This window comes from Lactuca virosa, chromosome 5, assembly GCF_052849685.1.
Source record: "Lactuca virosa cultivar CGN04683 chromosome 5, Lactuca_virosa_CGN04683_v6, whole genome shotgun sequence".
Taxonomy (NCBI): Eukaryota; Viridiplantae; Streptophyta; class Magnoliopsida; order Asterales; family Asteraceae; genus Lactuca; species Lactuca virosa.
Genome location: NC_136430.1, coordinates 129,285,302 through 129,304,751, shown reverse-complemented (window position 1 = coordinate 129,304,751; position 19,450 = coordinate 129,285,302). Strand labels below are relative to the sequence as shown.

General features: G+C 36.7%; 1 non-coding gene across 1 annotated transcript; it reads right to left on the bottom strand.

The window, feature by feature from the left end:
* Positions 1-6,422: 6,422 nt before the first annotated feature.
* Positions 6,423-6,529, bottom strand: LOC145118348 (small nucleolar RNA R71). Its single transcript, XR_013713303.1, has one exon. It is a non-coding gene; the product is annotated as a small nucleolar RNA R71 (small nucleolar RNA).
* Positions 6,530-19,450: the final 12,921 nt, after the last annotated feature.

The following is a 19,450-nucleotide window of genomic DNA, read 5'->3' as shown; positions in this document are numbered from 1 at the left end:
ATTCCAATTCTACAAGCTTAGATTGAGATTTTAATCAACTTTAGTCAAGGATATATATGAATGTTATGTTGGAATGGTTCAACATAAGGAAATTCTATATATGTGGCGTTCTCAAAATTCGATTATGATTACGACATCCCTCTTCATAGTTCGAATTGCGAGAACATGGCAAATAAATTTTTTATAGCATGAATCGTGTCCCATATGCTTCGGGTATAGGATCGATTACATCCATTCTAAAATTTCCAAACGCTTAGGGCATTAAGAAGGGAAAAAGGAATAGAACCGGATATGACTAAAATGATTAAGCAATTGTCGAGGACAATCTGAGGTTTACCAAAGATTGGTTGCTCGTGGACAATTGGAAGTATAGTGTAAACTTTGGAAAGGACCATATTGACATATTCTGAAAAGAGGCAAATCTTGTTCAGAAGTGATAGTCAAAATGGTAATATGGAATTGTTTCCATAGGTGGAAGTTATTCTCTGAATCTGTGTAAGATTAGAAAACTTAATGCAAAGAAGGATGTTCAAAGTACTGTACTTTTAATATGAGACTTCGTTTCCATGGAATTGATCTCCATTGGAATACTTTGTAATGTCTATTGCCAAGTCTTTGTGACTTTTGTGCATAGTCATTACAAGAGAATCATTGCATATAAGTTTAGAATCTAACAGATTACAGTAAATGGCAAGAGTTTGGTATTCTTACATTTACAAAAGGGATTGGGATTGTGAAATGAGCATCATTGGAGTCGTGTTCAATTGATCTATTTCACAAAAGAAAGGACCATAGGTAAACATAGTGTGCATTCTTGGAGCATGGCATGACTATTGTTTTAATACAAGTATTAAGTTGATAATTCGAAACATTACATGAATAATGAGTAATCAATATGGTGCTTAGATAAAAGGTGTTTTTTATTTACTCTCAAAGTGTTGGGGCCATATAGGATTAGTATTATTCTTGTGTTTCACTTTGCATGTTTTGACTTCCCGAATAACTAGGTTATTCAAACCGTCCACATTCAATCATACTTTGGAAGTAGGTACTGAGACAAAACTGTCATGAATGGGTCTGTAGTCTGTCTAGGTGGCTAGACTTAGTTGTAGTATTCATGAGTGCTCCTGGAATAATATTCGAGTATTGGATTAAATCCACGCTCATTTGAATCACTTCATGGATTTTATCACGAGTGAATCATGAGACGATAATATCTTATATTCTTCAAACCTAGAGATATGAGTTGTTGACTATGAGTTGGTTATACATTGATTGTATGAAAACGCATCATTAACTTGATGTTATAAAACGTGTCTTTGTGTATGATTCAACAAGTAGTTAGTACAAGCATATGAGTCGAAGTTTATCCATTCCTTTCACCTCATAAGGATAAAAGCGATATCTATGGGCCCCTCGATGGTTTACTGATGACACCCCTAAGTGTTTGGCCAAGCCTGGACTAATTTGATTTGTTCAATTAGTCAATTGTCATAAATCGAAAATCGGGAAACAACAAATAGACATAGAGAATGATTATAATCCATGTCTCAGTCCATATGATATCTAGAATGGAGGAATATATGATCACTTGTCTAATGGACGCGTCATCGATTTGTTCAGAGTTCGACAACAACTTTAAGAGCTACGATTGCTAGTCGGGTTATGAAGTCGTACTTGCAATAATAGTTTTAGACTTATCCAAGTGGGAGACTGTTGGATTAGATGTCTAAGCCCATAACTATTTATTGGTATGTACTTGACCCAAGAGTAGCATGGTCCATTTGGGTTGCATATCATCAGGACAATTTGTTAGGATGGAGTCTTGAGAGAAGGTTATATATGATTTATTAATATATTATAAGTACTAATATATTAATACGAAATCATATGGTTTTGATTAGTATTGATCAAGAATTAATTTAGAATTTATTTAGTGATCAAAAGGAGACTAATTAAATCTATGGGGACTAATTATGTTAATTAGTTATATTTATGTGTGTTGGGCTTATGATCCATGTTAGACCAAGTTTATGTATGGATACATAAAGAGTTGGGCCACATGAACCATGGATCATAAGACCCATGGGTATGGATTTGGGTTATATCCATGACCCTATAAATCCCACATATAAATACATACTTCATTGCCCAAAAGCGATACAAGTGTATTCTTGGAGTTCATGGTGGTTTTGGGTGCTTGGAGATTTTCTCTCAAGTTCCTCCTTTGTCCATGATGTGTTATGATTCCACTTGAGGCTTCCACACTATTGGGGCTAAGCTCTTAAGTCTAGATACATCAATACTTCAATCTCCACCATAAGGTGTGTTATCTTAACTAGCTTCTTGTGTGTTATATGACAAGTGTATGCTAGTTATAGGTTTAATACCTTGGAAACAACATTGCATGTATAATTAGTGAAAACATAGATCCAAGGTATTTAGGGTTTCATGAACACCTTAGGAGTGTTAGAATGCTCAAAACCCAACAGTGGTATCAGAGCCTAGGCTTGTTTTCAAGTTATACATGCTGAAATAGCTTAAAAATCGAAAATTTTGGCTTCCTGGGCACTGGACTCGCCGAGTCCACTGATGGACTCGCCGTGTCCATGAAGAAATTCATCATACTCGTCGAGTAGGTTCATACACTCGACGAGTAGAAGCCCCTGACAGCATATTTTCGACTTTTAAGGCTGGAATTGGTCTAGAATCATTACCTTAAACTGTTTTGGACTTATAAAACCTGTTTTTGATGTGGTAATGATTATGGTAAACCAATTTCAAAGTTATATATGTTTATATGATTCTTGAAAATTGTTGTTATGGATTGGTCATGCTTATGAGTTTTGGTAGATCATAGGAATTATGTGCAAATTGTTTGTTAGTGTAATTTCTGATCTCAGTGACATTGAATGGACTCCATAACTTGTCCTCAAGTTATGGAACACCAAAAGTTTTTGTGTTACCTTGTTTTATGAGTTAATTTAGATTAATGAAAAAGTAATGTGTTAGTTTTTTTCAATCTAAATTGATCTAGAAGTAGTTCATAAAATGTGTTTTTGTAACTTGTCCTCAAGATTATACCTTGGAAACACCATTGCATGTATAATTAGTGAAAACATAGATCCAAGGTATTTAGGGTTGCATGAACACCTTAGGAGTGTTAGAATGCTCAAAACCCAACAGATCCATGGTTCATTGGATTGGGCTAAAACTCATAGGGTGCTCCATGGATGCTCCATGGAGGTTAAAACCCATGGATCGTGGAGGAAATAAAAAGTCATGCACAGTAGGGTTTGCATGGTGTAGGCCTACATGTGACACACTATATAAAGAACCTCATGGTAAGCAAAATCGGCCACTAAGACAAGAACAAGTTGGGCTAGCGGATTTTGAGTGAATATGTTCTTCTCTCAAGTTATTCCAAGAGTTCTGGTGTTGTGTCAAACATTTGAGGCATCACATTTGGGGTGATAGGCTCACAAGGTCTTAAGTAATCCAAGCTACAAGAAAAGGTATGCCATTATACTAGTTTTTTATATTACAAGTACCCCATGCCATGCTAGTTAGGATGAGAACCTTGGAAAATTCTTATTTGCATGTATATTAGAGAAAACATAGATCCAAGGTTTCTAGGGTTGCATGTTCACCATAGGAGTGTTAGAATGCTCAAAACCCATCATGATACTGTAACAAGTCTCCACCAGTCCTTTGCTCCGGACCTCAGGAGGTTCAGAGCGCATCTGACCTTCTGGTCAGTAGGGCATGAACAAGTGAAAAAGCATCCCTCCACGTCTGATAGCCACCTCATGGCTATGATTGGATCCTGAGCTCCATTATAGCTCAGGGGCTTCGTATTATCGAAGTCCCGATACTGAAAAGCTCGACCTTTCCCCATACCCGCAGCTGCTATGGTTGCGGAGGCTGCAGCGGCAGCCATCTCAGCAATGGCTGCATAACACTCATCAAAGTACTCAACCATAGCGGTCTTAATAGACCCAAACATATCTGGCAACTCAGCCCGAAAAAATGCAGCAACCTCATTGTGCAAGATCTCCCGAATCCAGGTATCCTACTGATATTGCCATATTTATACATATTTTTAGGCAATATTTAATTACAATTTGATTAATATTTTGGTTATTTGCATAGAAAAATGATACTTATAAGGTTAAATTATATTTTCCAGCCAAAAGAAGACATTTGTAAGAAAAGGGATTGAAAGCGTTAAAGATCGAAACTTTGGACGATTATGGCTTAAAAGATAAAAAATCCAACAAAAAAGGTATTCACGTCATGAGAAGTAAAGGCTCACGACGAGAGTGTGGACTTTCTAGAAGATAAACATCGCAAAGCAAGAATCCGCGTTGGATACAGATTATTACTAGACTCACGATGTGAGACATCTATTCTCACGACGTGAGTAGGGATATTTCGAAAACTATATAAATCCTTGATCCCTACGACTTTGGGAGGTTGGCTAGCTGAAAAAAGGTTTCCAGAAGTCGAATTTAGAGGTTTAGAAGGCTAGGAATATGGTTTTAATACCAAGGAAGAAGGAGAGCTACATAATTTACTTTCTAGTTTGGTACTTTTACAATGCTTTCAACTATGACTTGTTTGATGTTTATTTGTTAGTATGAGTAGCTAAATCTGGCTGCTTCTGTTAGCTAGTTGAAGCTGGAACTCATGGTTTGATTATAATAACTTCGACTTTTCTTGTTGGTTAATGTCTTGTGTTTGATTGATTATACCTAGCATGCTTAATTTGGTACTAGATTGCTTTAGATTCTTATTCAGTGTAGTTAGTGACCATTAATCTGCATGAATTCGATTACCTAGTAATTTAGTAAACATTAGATTATTAGAGCTAAGATAGAACCAATCTTAGAAAAGTAACTGAACTATTGAATTTGGTTGTGCTAGAAAACTCATATTATGAACATAATTGTGTTTGTCAACTCAATCTTACATAGCTCCAATTTTATTTAATCATTGATTCTGTGTTAAAATATGTGTGACTATGCATAGATCTACATGAATTAATTCAACATTAGTTAATCTGGAAGTGAATTACTAATAATACATTAATTGGTAACCAACAGAAATTATCATAATCAATAGTTAGACCATTGAGAGAAAGTGGATTCAAACTAACAGAAGTGATTTTGTTTTTTGATTGAATTGCATGAAGAAGTTAAGTTCATCTAAACTTACAAAATTAGATAAAAACCATTACTTAGTTAGAACATAGGTTAATTTAATAGTAGTTAAATTAATTAATTAAAAACGTTCCCTGTGATCGACACCCGACTTACCTAAACTATCCTATAATTCGACTAGGTACACTGCCTAGGTGCATTTTAGTTAGTTAAGTTAGTTAGGTTATAAATTAAAAATTAGGTGTAGCTAATTGCACGCATCAAGTTTTTGGCGCCGTTGCCGGGGAACAACTATTTTAGTTGTTAATTTCTTTGCTAGTAGGTTAATCGATCCTTTTTGTGGGGTAAAACCTGCAAAAAGTTAATTTTTCAGCCTAGTTTTTGTTTCAGTACGAAACTCACGACGTGAGTTCAGTAATTTTTCATTTTACTTTGTTTTTCTTTTTTGTTTGAACTTTCTGCGACAACACGAGGTGGTGACTTTGACCACGTCGTGGTGACCAGTCAGTAGGCTATTTCTAGTTAGTTTTTGTTCAGTTTTACGTTTTTATTTTTGTTTTATTGTAGTAGTTTATGACCAGAGGTTCCAACATGACTTTGGTTCCACCACTTGAAGATCCAGAGTCGGCCCTTCACAAAAAGGCGGATAAGAACGTAGGAGTGAACTAAACACCAAAGAAGTCACCTTTCAAGGACCTCAAATCAGTTTTTGGAAAGAATACAGGAAAGAAAGTGGGAGAGTCAAGTACATCATTGAAGGAAAAAAGCAAGGTTGAAAGCTTTGATCAAATATCTAACCCACAAGAATCTGAATACGAATCCGAGCCTGAATTCGAAATAGAAAAGAGTGAACCTGAAGATGAGCCAAAAAACGAGATGGAAAACATTGCGGATATGTCCATGGGAGCATACAAAAAGCGGATAAGAGACGATGCTGGTCCTAGTTTAGTACAACATACAATTCCTGCAACTGCCACATTTGAGCTGAAAGCACACATCCTTACTGCACTTAAGGATGTACCATTTTCTAGAAAGGATCACGAGGATGCTTACAAGCATCTAGATGAGGTCAATGACATTGCAGACTATTTCAATGTCCCAAATGTTCCTAGAGAGACAGTCTTGCTAAGGATGATGTCGGTCACTTTTTAAGGAGCTGCAAAAGACTGGCTGAAGGCACTACCACCTGGTGCAATCACTACTTGGGCAAATATGCGCGAGCAATTTCTAGAACAATTCTACCCACCATCCAAGATAGCTAAACTCAAGAAGGCAATAGCCAATTTTGAGCAACAACTGGGTGAGTCGCTTTATGAGGCATGGGAGCGCTATAAAGGATTACTAAGAAATTGCCCTCAAAATGACCTCAACATACAACAAGAAGTGTCTATATTTTATGATGGGGTAAATGTCATGGTCCATTTGGGTTGCTCGACATCTCAACATTTGGATACACAAAATAAGAAAAAGGACAATTTTGATTTATTAATATATTATAAGTTTTAATGTATTAATATGAAATCATATTATTTAATTAGTGTTGATCAAGAATTAATTTAGAATTAATTTTGTGATCAAAAAGAGACTAATTAAATATATGAGGATTGATTATGTAAATCATTCATTCTTATGTAGTGGGCTTATGGTTCATGATTCACTAGATTGGGCTAGGACCCATTAGGTGCTTCATGGATACTCCATGGAGGTTAAAACCCATGGATCACGGGGGAAATGAAAAGCCATGCACATTAGGGTTTACATGGTGAAACCCTACATGTGGCACACTATAAAAGGAACCTGATATGGAGCAAAATCGGCCACTATTACAAGACAAGGAGGGCTAGCTATTTTTGTGATCAAAGTTTTCTATTCTCAAGTTATTCCAAGTGTTGTGGTGTTGTGTGAAACATCCGAGGCATCACATTTGGGGTGCTAGGCTCACAAGGTCTTAAGGAATCCAAGCAACAACAAAGGTATGTCATTCTACTAGTTTTTTATATTACAAGTACCCCATGCTATGCTAGTTAGGATGAGAACCTTGAAAAAATTCTTATTTGCATGTATATTAGATAAAACATAGATCCAAGGTTTCTAGGGTTGCATGTACACCATAGGAGTGTTAGAATGCTCAAAACCCATCAGTGGTATCAGAGCCTAGGCTTGTTTTCAATTATACTTGATGCTACATGTTTTTCTAAAGTAGAAATTCTGCCATTTTTGCTTCTAACTACTCACCACGATGTGGCAGTATTTACCACGACATGGTGATGCACCTGTGTGCAGAATTTCGAGTTTTGCTGCTGGAAATGGACTAGGATCATTACCCTAAACTGTTTTGGACTTATACAACCTGTTTTTGATGGTGTAATGATTATGTTAATCCGTTTACAATGGTTATTATCAAAATTTTAAGTTTTATATGTGTTTATATGATTCTTGAAATTGTTGATATGAATGTTCATGCTTATGAGTTTTAGTAAGATCATAGGAATTATTTGCAAATTGTTTGATGATATAATTCTTGATCTAAATGTTATTGATGGAGTCCATAATTTGTCCTCAAGTTATGAATTACCAAAATTTACTTCTTTAAACTGTCATTAAAGAACCATAGGTCACATAAACTGAAGAGTCTTCATTTTTAATAAACCATTAAACTCATAAGTTATGAATATGAAAGGTTTTGAATAGTTTCAAAACTTGCCCTCAAGTTTTGGAATTTACAAAGTCACTTTAGAAAACTTTAATTCCAAACCCTAGAGTTTTAAAAGTTAAAGTTCAACCCTTATACTTCATAGTATTATAAGTTTATATATATATATATATATATATATATATATATATATATATATATATATATATATATATATATATATATATATATATATATATATATATATATATATATATATATATATATAAGATCAAGTCAGTCTTATCGTTAGTAGGCCTCATTCACGAAGCCGGTCTATAAGGGGGGTATAAGGTTGTTGCCTATAAAATGGCAGCTTAATGAGTGTTCACTCTCACCCACTGCTTCCTTGACTGGTGGAGGGTCGTTAGCCGAACGGGTAGGACGATGACTATAATTCTCATTAAAAGTATAATGATAAATATAAAGTAACTAAACCTTTTATAAATTCCCAATCTTAGTTACTTTAGGAAAATGTGAAATTGGTGCTAACCCATGAAATTACACTTTATACCTTACCAAGTCATTGGTGGAGCGTGTGTGGGTAACCGGCACACTAACATAGACTAGTAAGAATGGCAAAGGGTGACTTAATATTTATCATAGATCGATGGAGCGCGTGTGGGTAACCGTCACATCGATTAGGTGATAAAGATTAAGGGTACCAAGTTAATTTGCATGGTTATTCACACCTTGTTTGTGATCCTCGGCATCCCAGTCACAAACTTGAGAGGGCACAATCGAGATTTAAACATGCCATTGAAAAGTTCAATGAATCTCAAAAGATCTAGGAGTTTCAATCCAATTAAAACCTAATAATTTATTTCATTTTTCATGGTGGAAATTGGTGAATCGTCATTCGCCTACCTTCAAATATTTTATAGCTTGGATTACGACATCCCTCTTCAAAGTTATAAAGTATAATGTTGGGTCCTAGACTTAATATTACATTTGGGTGTCTTATTAAGGATTCAATATCTAATCTAAACTTGTCTTTCTTCTTTTCAGATGTCTTCCAACAATGCTGCTTCTGGCTCAAACCCTACCGGCTCCTTCTCTCTCATGAACCTTTGTGGGAGAGTCATCTTTGATGGTTCAAACTTTAATGATTGGATCAGGAACACCAGGATGGTCACACGTTATGAGGACAAGGAATATGTCCTCGATAAGGAGCTGAAGGAAATTGATGAGTCTACTGCTATTCTAGAGGAGATCGCTGACTTTAGGGCACATGAGAGAGATGCTACCAAGGTGGCATGTATCGTGTTGGCCACAATGAAAGTTGAAATCCAGAAGTCCAATGAGGACTTTTACCCTTTTGAGATGTACATGGACCTGATGGACCGCTACCATCAAAGTGCTCGTCAAGAGAGGTAAAAATCATCTCTTCCATGATAACAACCCGAATGAAGGATGGTGAACCCATCACGGGCCACATGCAGAAAATGAAAAGCTATGTGGACCGTTTGCTCAAGTTGAATGTGAACTTCCCGGAGGAGTTGGCTATTGATATCATACTACACTCCATACCTACTTGTTATGATCAATTCTGAATGACATATCACACGAACAAGGAGGAGGTCACACTTAGCAAGCTTCAAGGGCTCTTGAAGACCGCTAAATCTAGTCTTAAGGGAAAATCGGTTGTTACTACTCCTACTCCTACCGCTGCCCCTGTTCTGGAAATCGAGCAAACTAGAGGGAAGAAGAGGAAAACCCCCATCGAAGTGTACCAAGGGAAAGTCTCTTGATGGCTCCTCTTCAAGTGGAACCAAAGGTGGTTCTATCACTCCTTCTTCCAACCCAAAAGAAGCTCAATGCTTCTATTGTCAGGAAAAGGGGCACTAGAAACGAAACTGCCCCAAGTACCTGCAAGATGTTAAGAATGGGAAGGTCAAGCCTACCCATGCAGGTATTTACACTATATTGTCTAATAACTCACCACATACTACTTCTTGGGTTCTTGATACAGGTTGCGGTATTCATATATGTTCTGATTTGCAGGGCCTAAGAAGAAGTGAGGATGTGGAGCACGGAAAGATAAACTTGATCATGGGGAATAGGAAAGTTTCACATGTCACCAAGATTGGAGTTTATTCTTTGTTGCTAAGTAGTGGGTTAGTGTTAGATTTGAATAAGTGTTGTTACTCGTATGAATTGGTAAGAAATATTATTTCTTTTCACAGTTTGTACAAGCAAGGGTTTACTTTTTCATTTGATAATGAATGTGGTGGTATTAATGCTTTTTATAATAATGTTCTTTATTTTAAAGCGTTACCTTGTGATGGTGTATATGAAACTATGTCGGTTGTAGATAACTTAGGAAATAATGTATTACATATCGATTCTTCCACTAGTTTTGATAAAGCATCCTTGTGGCATTGTTGTCTTGGACATGTTAACAAGATGCGCATAGGCCAACTCCAGAAGGCTGGAGTCTTGGAGTCATTTGACTTAAAGTCGGATGATAGTTGCGAATCTTGTTTGCTTGGAAAAATGACAAAGTCATCCTTCACTGGTACTTGTGCTAGGGGTGAAGGTTTGTTGGATCTCATACATACAGATGTGTGTGGACCCTTCAGAACCGCCACAAGGGATGCTAACCGCTTCTATGTGAATTTTACTGATGATTACAGTAGATATGCTTATGTCTACTTAATCAAGCATAAGTCAGAAACTTTTGACAAGTTCAAAGAGTTTAAACAAGAAGTGGAGAATTAGTTGGGCAGGAACATTAAGATGCTCCGATCCGATCGAGAAGGAGAGTATCTTCGTACGGAGTTCCTTGACTATCTTAAAGAATGTGGAATTGTTTCACGATTGTCACCTCCCAGAACACCACAACTTAGTGGTGTGGCTGAGAGGCGCAATCGAACCTTGTTAGACATGGGTCGTTCCATGATGAGTCGAGCTTCGTTACCAATCTCATTCTGGGGGTATGCCTTAGAGACTGCCGCCCATATCGTTAATCTAGTCCCTACCAAGAAGGTTGCCAAAACACCTCACAAGATGTGGACAGGGAAAGTTCCCAATTTAGACCACATCAAGATTTGGGGTTGCGAGGCTTTTGTGAGACGTGAGACTCAGGACAAGCTCGAACCTCGTAGTGAGCGGTGTATTTTCATTGGCTACCCACAAAATTCTTTTTGTTACCTCTTCTACAGACCCAGTGAGAATGCGGTATTTATGGCAAGGAGAGGGGTCTTTCGAGAGAGAGAGAGAGAGAGTTTATAAGCCAAGGAAACAGTAGGAGGCAAATTGACCATGAAGAACTTCAAGAGTCAAGCGGTGAAGGAACCTCAAACCCTAGCAATCAACCTGAGGAGGAAACTCCTGTTGATGAATCTGTACCTCTAAGGCGTTCCACAAGAGTTAGGAATCCACCTGAGCATTACTATGGTTTTCATATTACTGAGGAAGGTGATGACTTTATCAATGATAGGACACTGGTAAATCTGGATGAACCTAACAACTTTAAGGAAGCCATGGCAGGCCCTGAATCAGCCAAATGGAAAGAGGCCATGGATAGCGAGATTCAGTCCATGTATGACAATCAAGTTTCGAACTTGGTTGACAATGTACCGGGTCGTAAGACGGTCGGGTGCAAATGGATCTTCAAGAAGAAGACCGACATGGATGGGAATGTGCACCCTTATAAAGCGCGACTGGTTGTAAAGGGCTTTACTCAAACTCCGGGAGTTGACTATGATGAGACCTTCTCACCAGTAGTGAAGATTAAGTCTATTAGGGTATTGCTAGCCATAGATGCATTTCATGATTATGAAATATGGCAAATGGATGTCAAAACCGCTTTCGTTAATGGAAAGTTGGCTGAGGATGTTTACATGAGTCAGCCAGAGGGTTTTGTCGATGCAAAACACCCTAATAGAGTGTGTAAGCTTGAAAAATCCATCTATGGATTGAAACAAGCGTCTCGTAGATGGAATCTTTGTTTCGATGAGAAAGTGAAAGAGTTTCGCTTTTCGAGGAGTGAAGATGAGTCCTGTGTATATGTTAAGGCTAGTGGGAGTATAGTTAGCTTTTTGGTATTGTATGTGGATGACATACTACTCATAGGAAATGACATCCCAACCCTGCAGGAAGTTAAATCCTGGCTTGGGAAGTGTTTCGCTATGAAGGACCTTGGAGAAGCTGCCTATATCCTAGGGATAAGGATATTAAGAGAAAGGAGTAAGAAACTAATTGGACTTAGTCAAAGTACCTACTTGGATAAGGTGCTGAAAAGGTTCAACATGCAGGATTCCAAGAAAGGTGATTTACCAATCCAGAGCAACGCCAAACTGAGTAAGACTCAGAGTCCGAGTACAGAGGCTGAGATAGCTGAGATGAGTCATGTACCATATGTTTCCGCTGTGGGCTCAATCATGTATGCTATGACTTGTACTCGCCCTGATGTGGCCTTTGCTTTGAGCATGGTCAGCAGATATCAAGGGAATCCAGGCAAGGCTCACTGGACTGCGGTGAAGAATATTGTCAAGTACCTACGAAGGACTAGGGACTGGGTCCTTACCCTTGGTGGGAGTGATGACTTGAGAGTAGTAGGGTATAGTGATGTTGATTTCCAGACTGATAGGGATAATTTCTGCTCTCAGTCGGGCTGGGTCTTTACCCTAAATGGAGGAGCAATTACTTGGAAAAGTTCCAAGCAGAAAACAGTAGCTGATTCAACTTGCGAATCAGAGTACATAGCAGCAAGCGAGGCAACAAAGGAGGCAATATGGCTAAAGAACTTCATTGGAAACCTTGGAGTTGTACCAGCTATTAAGGAGCCTATGGAGATTTTCTGTGATAACGAGGGTGCAATTGCCTTAACTAAGGAACCAAGGGATCATGGTAGATCCAGGCACATCGATAGAAAATACTATTTCATTAGACATCGGATAGAAGAAGGACTCTCGTAGTTAAGAGGGTATAATCGGATGAGAACCCAGCAGATCCCCTCACGAAGGGACTGTGTAGGGATAAGCATTTGCAGCATGCGAGGGGCATCGGGCTGAAGGATGATATTAGTTTTACAGATTAGATACCTATTTCTGAAACTTGTAAAATGTAATTGACATTTGATGATTAAATAAAAGTTGTTGTTTATTTATAAGTAAAGTGTTGCTATCTTGTGTCAATTGTTTACTATTGTTTCAATTTTGCATGTTTTGACTTCCAGAATAATTACTTTATTCAAACTCTCCACAGTCAGTCATATGTTGGAAGTAGATATGAATCAAGACTGTCATGAATTAGGTTTGTGGATGTCTAGGATGTTAGACATAGCAAAAGTTGCTAAAAAATTCATGAGTGCTCAGAAGTTCTGAGTATTGGATTCAACCCACGCTCACTTGTATTACTTCACGGAATTTATCTCGAGTGATCGTGAGACGGTAATATCATATAAGTCTTCAAACCTAGAGATATGAGTTATTGATTATGAGTTGGTTGTGCATTGATTGTACGAAAACGCATCGGTAACTCGATGTTATAAAACGTGCTTTTGTGTATGATTCAACAAGTAGTTAGTACAAGCATATGAGTCGAAGTTTATCTGTTCCTTTTAGTCCTTGGAGGATTAAAAGCAATATATGGGCCCCTCGATGATTTTGTTTTGACCTATGTACAGGGCCCGGTCAGAACCAAATTGATGTGTTCAGTTTAGTTCTATGTCAAACAAATCGGAAATTAGGAAACAAACTGCTAGACAATAAGTACGACATTGTTCCATGTATTTGTCTGGCTGATATCTAGAACAGAGGATTATATGATCACTTATCTTAAATGACACATCATCATCTCAGTTTCGCGAGACTTTGAAAGAGCTAAGATTGCTGGTCGGTTCCTGAAGTCATACTTGCAACTATAGTTATTAGACTTATCCAAGTTGGAGACTGTTGGATAAGGTGTCTAAGTCCATAACTATATTTGGTATGTACTTGACCCGGCTTGGCATGGTCCATTTGGGTTGCTCGACATCTCAAAATTTGGATAGACAATAAGTACTAATATATTAATATGAAATTATATTATTTAAGTAGTGTTGATCAAGAATTAATTTGGAATTAATTTTGTGATAAAAAAGAGACTAATTAAATATATGAGGATTAATTGTGTAAATCATTCATTCTTATGTAGTGGGCTTATGGTTCATGTTTCACTAGATTGGGCTAGGACCCATTGGGTGCTCCATGGATACTCCATGGAGGTTAAAACCCATGGATCATGGGGGAAATGAAAAGCCATGCACATTAGGGTTTACATGGTGTAACCCTATATGTGGCACACTATAAAAGGAACCTCATATGGAGAAAAATCGGCCACTATTACAAGACAAGGAGGGCTAGCCGATTTTGTGATCAAAGTGTTCTATTCTCAAGTTATTCCAAGTGTTGTGGTGTTGTGTGAAACATTTCAGGCATCATATTTGGGTTGCTAGGCTCATAAGGTCTTAAGGAATCCAAGCAACAACAAAGGTATGTCATTCTACTAGTTTTTATATTACAAGTACCCCATGCTATGCTAGTTAGGATGAGAACCTTGGAAAAATTCTTATTTGTATGTATATTACAGAAAACATAGATCCAAGGTTTCTAGGGTTGCATGTACACCATAGGAGTGTTAGAATGCTCAAAACCCATCAGAAATTGCCCTCAAAATGACCTCAACATACAACAAGAAGTGTCTATATTTTATGATGGGGTAAATGTCATGAAGAGGCAACTTCTTGATTCTCAAGGACCACTAACTAAGAAAAATCTGGGTGAAGTAAAGGAGTTAATTGAAGAATTCTCAAAGCATTCTCGTGAATATCATAATCCGAGGCATTATGGAACAAAGGAATTTGGTAGTGGAAATTCAGAATACATGGCTGCTGTGCTAGAAATGCTTGACACCATGGACAAAAGAATGACAAAGATGGACTAATCAATTCATGCTATTAGAGTTGGATGTGAAAGATGCAATGGTCCACACTTAACAAAAGAATGCCACTTGGATGAACATGGAAATAAAAAGGCTCAAGTTTTCTATTCTAGTGGGGATAAATATGATGAAGATTAGAGAAAATCCAAGAAGGAGTGGTTTCCATATGATGAATACAAGAGGCAAAAAGAAGAAAAATATAGGCAGAATGGCCGAGGCTTCTACCAAAAAGAGCAACCACCAGCTGAAAAGAAAGTTGACTTAGACACCATGCTTACTCGTTTTATGGAGGCTTCAGAAAAACGCCATGATGAGACAGATGCAACTATAAAAGATTAAATATTGATGATGAAGGATCAACAAGCCATGATTAAAGATCAACAGGCTATGTGTTGGTTTTTGAGCATTCTAACACTCTTATGGTGTACATGCAACCCTAGATACCTTGGATCTATGTTTTCTCTATTATACATGCAAATATCAATTTCCAAGGTATTGTTCTAACTAGCATATTATGAAGTACAAGTAATATAGAAACTAGTAGAAATACATACCTCTTTGTTGGTGCTTGATTCCATGGAGCTCAAGAGCCTAGTGCCCCAAATATGACACCTCAAATGGTTCACACAACATCATATGCACTTGGAATAACTTAGAGAGAAATCATCACTTCATGAAATCGGCTTGCCCTCACTTGTTTTCTCTAGTGGCCGATTTTGCACAAAATAAGATGCTTATATAGTTGTTACAATTAGGGTAAACCCTAATTGTCATGACTTTCCATTTCCTTGGATCCATGGGTTCAAATACACCATGGAGCATCCATGGAGCATCCTAATGGGTTTTAGCCCAACTTGATAATCCATGGAGCATTAGCCCACTATACAAGTATGAATGATTTACACAATCAACCCATATATTTAATTAGTCTTCTTTTGATCACTTAATTAATTCTAAATTAATTCTTGATCAATACTAATTAAATAATCTTATTAATATATTAGAACTTATAATATACTAATAAACCTTAAGTGTTATTTCTCTCATTTTAATCTATCCAAATGCACGATGCCATGCAACCCAAATGGACCATGCCAGGTCGGGTCAAGTATATACCAATTATAGTTATGGACTTAGACACTAATCCAACAGTCTCCCACTTGGATAAGTCTAATAACTATTATTGCAAGTATGCCTTCACAACCCAACCAGCGATCGTAGCTATTAAAAGCTGCTGTCGAACTCTGAACAAATCAATAATGCGTCCATTAGATAAGTGATCATATATTCCTCCATTCTAGATATCATATGGACTGAGACATGGATTATAATCATTCTCTCTGTCCATCTGTTGTTTCCCGATTTCCGATTTATGACGACTGACTAATTGAACAAATCAAATCAGTCCAGGCCCGGCCGAGCACTTACATTTTGTCATCACTAAATCATCGAGGGGCCCACAGATATCGCTTTTATCCCTTTAAGGGTAAAAGGAATGGATAAACTTCGACTCATATGCTTGTACGGACTACTTGTTGAATCATACACAAAGGCACATTTTATAACATCGAGTTACCAATGCGTTTTCGTGCAATCAATGTATAACCAACTCATAGTCAACAACTCATATCTCTAGGTTTGAAGAATATAAGATATTATCGTCTCACGATTCACTCGTGATAGAATCCATGAAGTGAATCCAAATGAGTGTGGGTTGAATCCAATACTCAGAACTTATGAGCACTCATGAATGTTGTAGCAACCACTGCTATGTCTAATGCACATTAGACAAATCATACAAGGCAAATTCATGACAGTCTTGATTCATATCTACTTCCAACATATGACCGACTGTGGACGGTTTGAATAACTTAGTCATTCGGGAAGAATGACCTAGTTATCATGGAAGTCAAAACATGCAAAGTGAAACACAAGAATAATACTAATCCTATATGGCCCCAACACTTTGAGTGTAAATAAAAAAAACATCTTTTATCTAAGCACCATATTGATTACTCATTATCCAATGTTTCGATATATCAACTTAATACTTGAATTAAAACAATAGTCATGCCATGCTCCAAGCATGCACACTATGTTTACATGTAGTCCTCTCTTTGTGAAACAGATCGATTGACAACATTTCAATGATGCTCATTTCACAATCCCAAATTCTTTACAGTAAATGTAAGAACACCAAATTCTTTTCATTTACCATAATGTTGTTAGATTCTAAACTTATATGCAATGATCCTCTTGTAATGAATATGCACACAAGTCACAAAGACTTGGCAACAGACATTACAAAGCATTCCAATGGAAAGCAATCCCATGGAAATGAAATCTCAAATTCAAAGTACATTCCTTTGAACATCCTTCTTTGCATTAAGTTTTCTAATCTTACACATATTCAAAGAATAACTTCCACCTATGGAAACAATTCCACATTCCCATTTTGACCATCACTTTTGAACAAGAGTTGCCTCTTTTCAAAATATGTCAATATGGTCCTTACTCTATACTTCCAATTGTCCATGAGTAACCAATCTTTGGCAAACCTCAAATTGTTCTCGACAATTGCTTAATCATTTTAGTCATGTCCAGTTCTAATCCCTTTTCCCTTCTTAATGCCCTAAGTATTAGGAAAATTTAGAATAGATGAATATTATAGCACATGCAATCGATCCTATATCTTAAGCATATGGGACATGATTCATGCTATAAAAATTTTATTTGCCGTATTCTCACAATTCGAACTATGAAGAGGTATGCCGTAATCATAATCGAAATTTTGAGAACGCAACATATACAGAATTTCCTTATGTTGAACCATTCCAACATAACATTCATATATATCCTTGACTAAAGTTGATTAAAATCTCAATTTAAGCTTGTAGAATTGGAATGAAGTATAAAATCCTCTCCCTTAATTATAGGGAAACAACTTTTCAAAGCGAATTGAAACTTTTGTTTTCTATAATTAACATTGCTAACTTGCAACATAATCATCATGCTCCCACTAGCATAATGATTATTATCTTACTAGCATAACACTTATGCTCCCACTAGCTTTGACATGTACTCAGAAATCAGCTGGACTTCTAGAAAAACAATACTTTATTGACTTTCTTACCAAAGTTCAGATTTCTGATACGAGATGTTTTGATAAGACTTTATCAAAATCATACACCTTTCCTTAGATAGCTCACTTGTGTGTCTAAACAATTATGAAGAGGGATGCCGTAATCATAATGTTTAGACCTTTTGTCATTCTCACTATTGCTATCTACTTAAAATCTACTTAGTGAAAGAGTTTCCTCACCATCATTTTCATGAATCGGAGAGAAACCTTATGACACTTAGATTTTATGGTGTAAGTGTTCCTATCCATGTGAATTTGTCATAACCATAATCACAAGACAAGGTTAGTGGCAAATCCAAACACATATGGACTAAACTTGTTCAATCTTAATTTCTTGCCACTCGACAGCACAAGGGCCTACCATTGCTTCCAGGTTGTTATGCAAACAATTGAGAACTCATAGAACTCACAAGCATAGTCAACTTTTAACTGGAATAGACACAGAAATAAGAATATGTCAACACGATAGGTTACAAACCTCAAGCCGTGGGCTAGTGATTAACAAATATCTTGATTAGTTCTTGAACCTATCTTAAGATCTTTTAGACTCCCACTATCCTCTTGACATATAAGACTCTCTTGCCAAATATTCAAGAGATAGTGCGGATTCTTTTACAAAAACTTCACACAATTGGCCTTAGTTGGTCTTTGTTTTAACCAAAACATCACAACTTACCATTTTCAAATGTACAAGAGTAAGAAAACATTTTACTCTACATTTGACAAGTGTTTTAAACCTTCTAAAGACTATGTCACTCAAGTTACAATCTTGGAGTATAACTCCAAGATTTGATTTTGGAACGAAGTATGATTTATATTTTGATTTAACCATTTCAACAATTCATGATTCCTCTCCTTAGCCAACAAATGCACTAAGGTGTCCTTAGAGGATCAATTGTGATATGGTTCCATAATCACTAAGATAATCATAAAACAAGATACACAAGTACTCTCCCATATCTTCAGATTGGAGAAACTTCTATCTTTATGCCTTATTTGATTCTTCTTATTCATTCTGCCATATATTGAAAATTTTCCAATGTTTCAGCATTACACTTAAACTTGTAAGCATAATCATATTTACTAAACTTTGGTAAATCATAACGAATAATCTTATCAACCTTTGTGGTGGACCTGACTAGTGCACAACCTAATGTACCCGATCCTTTAGTCCTTCGCTTGACTCACATGCGAATGTGAACAACGAATTAGTCTTAATTTACCAAAGATGAAAAAATCTCATTCATCACACAATACAACTTGCATGATTCCAAGTTTCTATCCAACTGAAACTTAGGTGATGAGAATCTTTCCTTATTTGATAAATTATGACACTACCACAAACGAAAGAATCAAATTCATTTTCCAATATTGCTTATCAATGGAAACATATAAACAACAGTTTATCACAAATGCCTTTGTAAGGATACTTAAAATAAATAAAATCAAAACTTTTCTTTTATTTTAAAACGAGCGGAAAAACTTATCCTTACAATGCAAATTCATATGAAAACTTTGTTGTTATCT